The sequence below is a fragment of the Diabrotica virgifera genome, chromosome 1, assembly GCF_917563875.1.
Source record: "Diabrotica virgifera virgifera chromosome 1, PGI_DIABVI_V3a".
Classification (NCBI taxonomy): domain Eukaryota; kingdom Metazoa; phylum Arthropoda; class Insecta; order Coleoptera; family Chrysomelidae; genus Diabrotica; species Diabrotica virgifera.
This window is the reverse complement of record NC_065443.1, coordinates 79,337,025-79,348,802: the sequence shown is the minus strand read 5'-3', so window position 1 is coordinate 79,348,802 and position 11,778 is coordinate 79,337,025.

The following is an 11,778-nucleotide window of genomic DNA, read 5'->3' as shown; positions in this document are numbered from 1 at the left end:
AAGCCCTCTTTTTGTGCTTCAGGATCAATTTCCTTGAACTTTTCCATTACTCGTGTCTTGATTCTACTAATAATGGCGACATCGTCTGCATATGCAGTAATTTGTACTGTTTTGGTATTTATATGACCGGTTACATTGGTTTTTCTGATGACTGACTCAAAAACTAGCTTGAAAAGCATGGTTGAAAGTGCGTCTCCCTATCTTACCCCCATGTTGATGTCAAACAGGGGAGACAGTTCTCCATCTACTCTAATTGCGGCTTTTGAACCCTGCAAGGTCATTTTTCTGAGGCTGATATATTTTTTTGGTATACTTACCTAGATTACGGAGGTCTTCCAGCATTTTGTCTCTATTCATACTATCAAAAGCTTGTTTAAAGTCTATATACATACATATTTTATAGTTATATGTCGTATTCATAAGCTTTCTCTTGTATTGTTCTTGCTTACTTAAAAAATATTTTATCAATATTAATATCACAAGAGACTGAGAATAAATTGAAAAATTTTGCGACAATTTTTCGAAAACTTGTTGCCTGGCAATAGACACGTAGCCCGTAGGGCTCTCGTGACCATTGCAGCAACAAGTTTGAGAAACGAACTGGAGCAAACTGCCTTAGAGTCCCTGTTTTGCCATAAAATTGTGATGCCATCTGCAAATAGAGTAAAACGGCCATTAATGTCGAGGTTAATTATGTCATTAAAATATATCAAGAAAAAGATAGAACCCGAGACATTAATTGATACAGACTGGCATCTGTCTTCCAAGTATGAACTGAACTACTTTAGAGCACTGCATCTAAAACCATATCTTTCCAGTTTATTAAGAAGGATTTTGTGATTGGACACTGTCAAAGGCTTAGATAGATCACAGAAAACCGCAGCAGCAACATAATCTTTACTTAAGTCCAAGTACAGTTTTACATAAAAAATGAGATATACTTCATATAACCGACAAAAAACCAATTGTTCGCGACGTCACAGCTTTAAACCAAATATCTATTGGCAGCGACCACAGAATGGTTAGAGCATCTTTGGACATAAATATCAGGAAAGAAAGAGCAAAAATGGTGTAAATTAGGAAAACTAGAAGATGGCAAGATCCAAAAAACATAGCAAATTTCGAAAAATGTTAAATACAGAGACAAGGGGCATAAAAGAGCTAAACAAAGAAATCGCAGAAACACTGATAAAAGCAATAAATGAACACGGCCCAAGACAAGAAAAAGGAAGCAAAATGCTCCCTCACACAAAAACTTTAATGAAACAACGAAAGGAGTTAAACCGCAACAATCCAGACTTTAAGGAAGTGAGACGTATTAATAAAGAGATATCAAAAAATATCAGGAAATATATACGACATTACAACAAAAAACACATCCAACAAACAATTGAACAAAATAAAAGTTTGAAAGTCCTCAGAAGAAAGCTAAATAATGGCAAAAAGGACACTACAAAACTTAAGAACAGAGAAGGACATAATATAACTTCGCACAGAAACGAAATTCTCTCAATTGTGGAAAAGTTTTACACGGAACTATATAGAAGTGAAGAAACAAAACTAAATACACCAAAAGAGGTAAAGAAGGAGAGTGGAGCAATGAACCAGGGCTCTTAAGACATGCCTGAGATTACCGTAGAGGAAATAAAGAACGTACTTAAAAAAATGAAGAACGGGAAGGCACCAGGAGAAGACATCATAGTGGTGGAGGACATAAAAATCGGAGGAAGTATCCTCTTAGAAAAAATTCAAGACCTAATTGATTTATGCCTTTTTAACAGGGTGATAAGCATGGCAGAAAGGTCAAAATAAGCACTTATAATATAAGCAAAAAATGTCGCGAAAATAAGCAAAGTTTTTATAAAATAAGCAAGGTTCAAGAAAAAAACGTATGAGTAAACACGTATATAGGGTGAGGCAGATAAAGGGCCTATTAGAAATATCTCGAGAACTAAAGACAATTGAATTAAGAAAATTGGAATAAGGGGGTTTTGAAGACTGATCTATTTAATGAAAATATTTTCATCTATTTGGTACTTCCGGTTATACCGGAAGTTGCTTATAACTTCGTTTTTTTAAATGGGACACCCTGTATATTTTTACATTTTTGGATTCTCCTCGATTTCTTCTTTCTTAAAATATAAGGTTTTGTAATAATATACAGGGTAGGTTAAAAGATAATTACGTTGTCTTATTAATTTCGTAGCAATATTCCCACCCTGTAGGATTGTAGTAGTTTGACATAATAAACTCTATTTATGTTCAAATGATTTTTAATATAGTCAACTATTGTTAACAATTATTAGTGTAGCTAAATTTTTAATTTTAGTATACAGGGTGGGTCGAAACTCGGAGTGAGTATTTTCTGAGTTTTCTTAAATGAAACACCCTATATTTTAGTATTGTAATGAAATGATATTTCATGGTACTTTTTACTTCTTAAGCATTCCCTATACCTAACTGCTTTAGTTAATTGTTAATCGCACCAAAAATCTTAACTTCGATGGTATTTTGATACCTCAACCACTATTGGCAATTTTAAGTATCAGTAAAGATTAATATGTATTTATTTCCAAAAAATTATTTGTGACTGAATATTTTCACGGCCAACCTAATACAATTTCACCTATTTTGTGTTGCAATTAATGTTTGGCTTTAATCACCAATAACTCACAAACTAAAGAAGTTAGGTATAGGGAATACGTAAGAAATTAAAAAGTACCATAAAATAACATTTCATTACAATACTAAAATAGAGGGTGTTCCATTTAAGAAAACTCAGGAAATACTCATTCCGAGTTTCGACCAACCCTGTATACTAAAATGAAAAGTTTAACTATACCAATAACTCTTAACAATAGTAGACTATATTAAAAATCATTTGAACATTAATAGAGTTTATTATACCGATCTACTACAATCCTACAGGGTGTTAATGTTGCTACGAAATTAATAAGAAAACGTAATTATCTTTTAACCTACCCTGTATAATATTACAAAACCTTATATTTTAAGAAAAAAGAAATCGAGGAGAATCAAAAAATGTAAAAATATACAGGGTGTCCCATTTAAAAAAAACGAAGTTACAATCAACTTCCGGTATAACCGGAAGTAGCAAAGAGAAGAAAATATTTTCATTAAATAGTTCACACCTCAAAACCCCTGTATTCCAATTTTCAAGATTATCTTAGCTTTAGTTCTCGAGATATTTCTAATAGGCCCTTTATCTGCCTCACCCTGTATAATGATATAAATATGAATAAAGGACACTAACATTAAATTACATTTATTTTTAATTATCGTATTATTAACAATGAATAAAAAATTACCAAAGTGTTAAGCTATATTATAATAAAAAAATCGAAAAATAATTAACATATTAATATATTTTTTATTCATGGCCATTAGCATAAAAACAATTAACAATAATATGTTTTTCAAATTTTTTTTGTAAAAAGCTACGTCTTCTATCTGTATACATATATTTATACGTAGAAAAAGTTCTTTCAACATCTGCAGATGTGATTGGTGCGTATTTAAATTTAGACAAATGTACCCGTACTATTTTACAATATAATAAATTTGGGCTGACTGCAGACAAATATTAGTTTATTACATGACAGGTATAACGATGGGTTTTCCCGTTTATCTCCTAAGCCTAAGGGATTAAATTTCTTATGGTTTATTGAATTATTAGAGTTTTATAGCTCTGTATACTTCATAGAATTTTGCTTAAGACAGGAAGTTTCATGAAATTTCACTATAGTTTATCATAAGAAGTAAAATAAACAAAGATAAGCAACACATCTTTAAAACAAGCATTTTTACTAAAAATCCTAATTCTAAGCAAAAAAAGCAAACAAAAGCAAAATGCTTATAATCCGGACATTAGTGATCACTAACCGACTTGAGAGCAAATTGGACTTTTACCAACCAGTAACAGGCTGGCTATCGCTCAAAGTTTGGGACAAACGACCACCTACTATCACTGAAGGTATTGATAGAAAAAACTGTCGAATATAACCGACCACTATTAGTACTGATATTACCAGAGAACGGCAGTTCTCGCCAGTGGCGCACACCCCCCTACCCGCGACACTATATATATACGAAATTTTCGATATTATAAATCTGACTGAATTGAAAATTGGGCCAACTCTCATTTTAAAGTTCAGGGAAAGACTCATTCACTCATATATCAACCATCCATTTTGGTCCAAGGGGGTGGATTTTAACGGCACTTCCTATTTAGGGTCTGTTTTTCGTTCTTCACCCCAAAACTCCCAAAAACTTTGAAAATTTAAGTCCGACTTTTACGGCTTCTAATAGTACTGATCATTACCTTTCCAACGCATGTCTAATTTTGAAAATCGGTTATACCATTCAAAAGATACGAGCTCAGAAATATGACTCAATTTCTAAATAAAAAAGGGAAAATGTTTGTGGATATGTATGTATGTATGTATTGTTGTGGAATGGTTTTTTAAGGAAATTCAAAAAAATTAAATTTATATCACAGACCATAAAATCATAGTTTTTCATCACCCTGTATATGGCCAAGATTGTATAGAATTTAATTTTGCTATTAAACAAGTGTTTCGGAAAAATTAAAACGATTAGTGATAATTATTCGACGAAATGGACAGTACGTTTACAAACATTTCGGTGATTAGAAAGTGAAGAGAGCGTTGACGGGACAATAACGTTTGTAAGATCCTTCCGGGAAGGTATTTTAATGTGGTAAACAAACTGTATTAGTTTTTAGTTGCAAAAGTAGAAAGTAGTAAAGAACTAATTATGATATTCTTTAAAATTTGACAAATTGGGAAAGTTCTCTTAAGAACTAAATGGTTTGAGAGAGGTTGTTGTTTATTGGATGGAAAATATCAGGAGAAGAGATAATGAATGTAAGAGTATGGATTTGAGAGAAAAATAAGGACACTGTGTAATTGATATCTGAAGAAGGCAGTCGAGTTTTAAAAGTGGATAATCAGTGTAGAGTGGTGTGATCGGCCTTTGCGAGCAGAATCAAGTTGAAACCAAATTGTCGACCGGATGAAGAGTTAATTTTTCTGGTCCGAGGGAGATTCCTTTGTTTTGTCTAGAACGAGTAGCTAATTATTATCCGTTTGTGCATAAGATATTCGAGCAAGTCCTGTGTGTTTTTCTTGCAAGCAGTTTTGACGAGAGGGACTTTTTCGCAACAACCAGAGAGTACGTGTTGAGAGAATCAAGGACGGCGCAATCCAGAAAACGAGGGAGTGAAGAATAAAAAGTTAGTCAAATCATTTGTCTGAATGGAGAAAATTTATTTATATCAAAACCATATTTGTGTATTTGTTTATTGAACAATTTTTTTACGCAGTTAGGCATTTCAAATTTGAGAAATCAATTCAAAAGAAGAAAAGTAAAGTTCATTCAATTTAGTATGAGTAAATAAGAAATTAATTAAATAAATATTTTTGTCAAAACAAGGAGATATCAGAGTTAGAGTTTAAATTTATTAAGTTAGAGATTGTTGCAACAAAGTTAAATTTTAGTATTTTTTGAATCATATGTACACGGCTTAATTGATAAAAACAATAGATTACATTTATATGATTTTGAGTGTTTTCAATTTCCCTGTTTCTACCCTGGAAGAAGTAAGCAACTAGAAATACTAGAAGCCACAGATCACAGGTATTGTATCAAATACTAAATTAGCCCTGAGAATAAAATTGATTGGAAAATTTAATTGGAATTTAGTTGTGTTTTTACATAGGCACTAAATAAAATAATTGGATAATCAATTAAATTAAGAATTTGCTAATTAATCTAAATAAATAGAAAAAGTAGAGCATAACAGTATGTATGTATGTATGTATGCATGCATGTATGTATGTATGTATGTAGGTATGTATGTATGTATGTATGTATGTATGTATGTATGTGTGTGGAAAAGTTAAACAGATTTGAATTTTTTTTCTGGGTTTGAAGAGGGGTCAGGGCCGATTCAGAACCGGTGTAGTTTGTTTACTTACCGGCCATCCCAATATTTTTTTTTCAATCTATTTCGAATAGAAAAAAAATTACATTCGATGGACACTAGATCATTTGGGAGGTAATGCGACAAAGGCGACCATTTATAAAGCTTAACGTGTAATCGAGAAACATTGCATTCAACTTCATACATTTAATTTATAAGTAACTTTGAAAAACTCCTGTTACAAGAACAAAAAACCGCTAAACGCTACAATATTCCAGCTACAAAAGATCTGATATGTATTTTCATTTTGATGCAAAACAAAATTCTAGTTTTATTTTAAAAGATTTTTTCATAATATTTGCTAAATTTAAAGTAAACGCGCCACAAAAGAGTTTCAAAATTCAAACTGTGTGTGTGTGTTCACAAAGAGGGGATGGCATTAGATAAACTTTTTGCCACAGATATTTGAAAGTTGAAGATTGAAGATGTCATATTAAATTTTTATTTTAGAATCTTTAAGAAATATCAAAGTTACTCTTTTGTGACGCGTATTACTTCAAATTTAGTACTTAAATATATTATGGAAAAATCTTTTAAAATAAAAATAGAATTTTGTTTTGCATTAAAATGAAAATACATTTTCGCGCCACGTAATATTCATATCAGATCTTTTGTAGCTGGAATATTGTATGCGCCACTATTTTTTACGGCGTTTAGCGGTTTTTTATTCTTGTTAAATATATAAAACAGATTTTGTTGATTTTCGATCTCTCGGACAATCAGACCCAAGAGATAGATAGAAGGATTGGTCTAGGCTGGGCAGCATATGGCAGATTGAAAGACATATTCAGCAGTGAAATTCCTTAAGCCTTAAAAGGAAAGTATACAATCAATGTGTTCTTCCAATCATTACGTACGGAGCTGAAACAATAACATTAACAAAAACAAGGGTTTCATTGCTTAAAATAACAGCGGAAAATGGAGAGATCCATTCTAGGAATAAGACTTGCGGATCGAGTGAGAAAAGAAATAAGGCAAAGAACGGGTGTGCAAGATATCATAGAAAGAATTACCAGATTAAAATGGAGTTTCGCCGGACATATAGCGAGACTGCAGGATGACAGGTTGACAAAAAGACTGTTAGAATGAAGACCTTACATGGACAAGAGAAGCAGAGGCAGACCACCAACACGCTGGACAGACGACATAAAAATAATATATAGTAGATGGATGCAATTAGCACAAGATCGAACTTACTGGAGACGTGCTGAGGAGGCTTATGTCCTTCAGTGGACAAGAGAAGAAGCTGTACCTATGAAGAAGCATATGTACCTACTTTTTAATGACTGGAAACTGATAAATAGGACTTTCCGAAGTAAGATTAGAAACAGAATTAAAAGAACACAGACTATTTATATAGTCTGTAAAACAAATAATAAAAGGACCAAGAAGCAATACACCAGTGTAGGGCTTTTCATCGATTGTCATTTGTTTCGAGCTTCTGTCACATGTTGTATAATCTGTGTATAATATTAATATACACGGATTATACGACATATGACAGAAGCTCGAAACAAATGACTGTGAATGAAAAGCCCTATTAATTAAAGATGGGTAGATTCTTAGCTAATGTGGAGCAAATCACTTCTCTGGTTAAAAAATTAAGTTATAAAATGTATTATTTATAGTCGAGGAAATTGAAGCATTTTGGCTCGAATTTTTTTCGTCCAGCATGTATTTACTTGAAATTTTCACAGACGGTAGGGAATAGTCCAAGGATCATTTTCTATATCATGCCGCTTTACGCTAAAACCTTGGGGTGGTTGCCATCCCATCTCGGGGTTGGGAATTTTTCATCACATTTTAACTATGCAAATCGCTGTAGAAAGTAGTTCTAAGAAAAAAATGTTTTTTACATTTTCTTCGTAAAACTAATATTTTTTGAGGTATTCGCGGTTGAAAGTAACAGTTTTTCGACGAAAAAATCCACCTTTTTTGAGGGTTTCTTGAGAATAACTCGAAAAATATACACTTCATCAAAAAAAATTTTGATATCAAAATTGTATCTTTTAGTAACACAAATCAAATTCTTTTTATATAATATTTTTATGACCAATACGAACCGAGATACGGCATGTTAAAGGTTAGCTTTTTTCGTCAAATGCATAATTTGAAATATTCAAAGCCAAATATCAGTAAAACTTTGCATTTTTCGAGGAAAACTTTTTTCAAGCATACAATTAAACCTTTCAAAAAATAATAAGAAAAAGTTTCTAGCATAAAAATTGAGCGACTTATGATCAAAAAAAGACCGGTACCTTCTTTTCTCTACGAAAAATCAGTGAAAACAACCCCCTAAATACCCTCCTGATTAAAAATTGGTGTTCAGCTTTCTGCATTTCCATTTATATTTGCATTATAAATACACCTAAGAAGTTTGATTTTTTACCTTTTTCTTCAAAATATCTCCGAAAATACTGGAAATATGAAAACAATCACAGACTACTAAATTGTAGCTTTTTTAATAACTAAATTTTTTTGTGCATAGATTTTCATTACAGTGAATAGGTTAACAAGATACAGCTGTTTAAAACCTCTATTTACGAGCAAACATCCCCTTATTCGAGCCCTTTAAACCCACCTCAATTAAAAACTAAGGGATCTTGTGAAATTTAATTTACATAGTCTTATAGCACTTCAAAAATCCTACAACATCATTTTTGAAAAAACTTTTTATCGCCAAAAATGAAGGAGCTATGTTTATAAAACGAATTTTTGTTTTCGAAAAATTTGAATAGTCTGCTTATAGGTATAGCATTTTCAATGTATACAGTGAGCACGTAAAGGTTGGAATAAATTCATTTTCTCGAGAATGGACGATTTTGGAAAAAAATCCCGAAACAGGTCAAATTTTATTTTTAAATTACGACTTTTTGGCATATATATCATACTAGTGTCGTCACCCATCTGGGCGTGATGACGTCATCGATGATTTTTTAAATGAGAATAGGGGTCGTGTGATAGTTCATTTGAAAGGTAACTCAATTCTCTATTCAGTAGTATAAACATTATCCTAATTATTTATACAGGGTGTCCAAAAAAATTTTTTGTGAATTAAATTTATTGACATAAAAAGAAGAATGTATGTAATTTATTTAATTCAACATACATTTTACTGCTCTCAGAAAACAGAAAAAAATGTTTATTTAACAAATAAATATTGTTTTTTGCTTAAATTACATATTAATGCAGCCACCCACCTGCCTCTTGACAGTTTGAACATTAAATTTAAGCGAAAAGCGATGATTATTTTTCAAATAAACATTTTTTTCTGTTTTTTAAGAGCATTAAAATGTATTTTGAATTAAATAAATTACATACATTCTTCTTTTTGTCAATAAATTTAATTCAAAAAAATTTTTTGGACGCTCTGTATAAATAATTATGTTAATGTTTATACTACTGAATAGAGAATTGAATTACCTTTCAAATGAACTATCACACAACCCCTATTCTCATTTAAAAAAATCATCGATGACGTCATCACGCTCAGATGGGTGACGACACGAGCATAATATTTATTGTAACGGTTTACCCGTTATAATATAATTTTAGCTCTTTAATTATTTTTTATAATTATTTTCTCTTGACCTCCCAATTAATTTCTGTAACTTTCTCGTAAAGGACCACTTATGTGACGTCACACGTCGACGTCTGCGGAACAATTGTAGAATCGTTCCGTGACATTTAATTCATGTTCTGTGGTCGGTTGAGATGCTCCTCTTGGAAGGTGAGGGAGAAGTTCCGTGGCACGTGGCACTTGTGGTTGGAGATTCTACGAGCTTGGATGGGCGGCGTGTGCAAATAGTAGGTCAAATTTAGAGGTTAGACCTCCAATATGTGAATTTTGGAGTTTGGATCACCAAAAACTTATTTGTGGAAGGAATAAGTAATTAATCCAATGGGATTTCTGCACAACATCATCGTATCACACGCCACCCATGTGAGAACTTAAAACACCTCGAAACACCGTGAGGCCAATCTCCAACCATAAGTCGCCAGGGAATACGTCTTTTTGGGAACAAGCTATGGGAGCGTTCCAGCTCAATTTTCGTCTTGGCACCTGGGCCTACAGGAGTCATGGGGTCGCACCATCCTGGTGCATCATTTTCTAGGATGTAACCGCAACCTCGTTTGGGAACATTTAGTGAGGTGTTGTAGTAACTATTGGTTTTTTTTATATTTCAGACTATCTGTTAAATACACTGTTTTTTTTTCCAGATTTAGGTTACCTCTGGTTTTTTTTGACATATTTGTATATTAGATTATTTGGTTCCCAAACTTTGTATCTACGGTAACTTCTTGTGCACAGGAATAAGCCTAGAGAAAATTAGGTTTTTAATACTTTATTATTGCTTTGATATTGGTTTATGTAATTCGGGTAAATTTATTTTTTAATATTACTAGCTTGTTTCCCAAATATTTTACTGTTATTCGCTTTATTCCATTTGTTCGGTTAATTTAGGTCATCGTCGGTATTTATCTCAACTTCATTTCTACTTTAGTCAATTGTATATTTAACTTTATTTATTCATTATTGTATTTTCCCTTAGTGAGGCTTGGGCCTATTTATTTGTAGTATTTTCATCTTTGTCAGTTTCTTTTAGTTGTACGTAGCAGGCGTACTATAACCATTTGGTAGAAGACTTATGTAATTTTGTACACTATATGTAAGTAAGAGGTACTTATACCTGTAATTTTGTAACAGATAACATTATTGTTGTTATATTAGAGATAATTTTTTGTATAACTTATGTCATTTTAGAGTCACATGATATACACTTTGTGTAACTCAGAGATTGTCAAAAATCTAGTAGTTATTTTTAATAAATATGTATTTATTTTGTATATCAATTATTTTATTATTCCTTTATGTTCATTATTACAGGTTTAATATATTTAATATTTGAAAGCAGTGTAAGATACCTGGGAAAATGATCGAAGATCATTTTCATGGCGCCCATGATTTGTTAGATTTATTTATTTTGTTCGTCTTTAGTCATTATTCATCTCCATTCATTTTCAGTACATTATTCTTATTTTATTATTTCATCTTTTAGTCATCATTACTATCTATATAGAGCTACTGTTCTTCGACAGGCATGCAAACGAGCCGTATCCATCCTTGAGTGTCAAGTGGTTTTCTTGCATCTCTTGCTAGCCAACTCTATTCAGTTTGCCTCTGTCTCTTCCCACTTCTACTTCTATCCCTTCTAATTCCCCTTTCTTCAGTACTACTCCTGCAAAGTAGTATTTTTTCCTATTGCGGCTTCTCAACGTAGAAGCCACTTCACCCTTTTCTTTACAGCCCATCTCTCTACATCTATGTCCCATTAGTTATTTATTTATTTTTTTCCTTACTTCTGTTGGAGTATATCTTTCTTTTTACTTTCACTCCAACAGAAGTTTTCTTCATTTTGTTACAATATGCCAAAAAGTCGTAATTTAAAAATAAAAATTGACCTGTTTCGGGATTTTTTTTCAAAATCGTCCATTCTCTAGAAAATAAATTTATTCCAACCTTTACGTGCTCACTGTATAATACCACAGAACCAAAAACCAAAAACTATTTGTATTTGTATATATTTGTAAATTCGTATTTTTGTGTAAATAAATGTTTTTGTAATTCTTTAATTCTACTGTTTTTTCTGTATAGATCTATTAAATTATCTACTTATAAAAATTGCAATATTATTACGGGAGGTTTTTAAGGGTTGAAATATGATATTATATCCTTAAGCATAAAACAATCA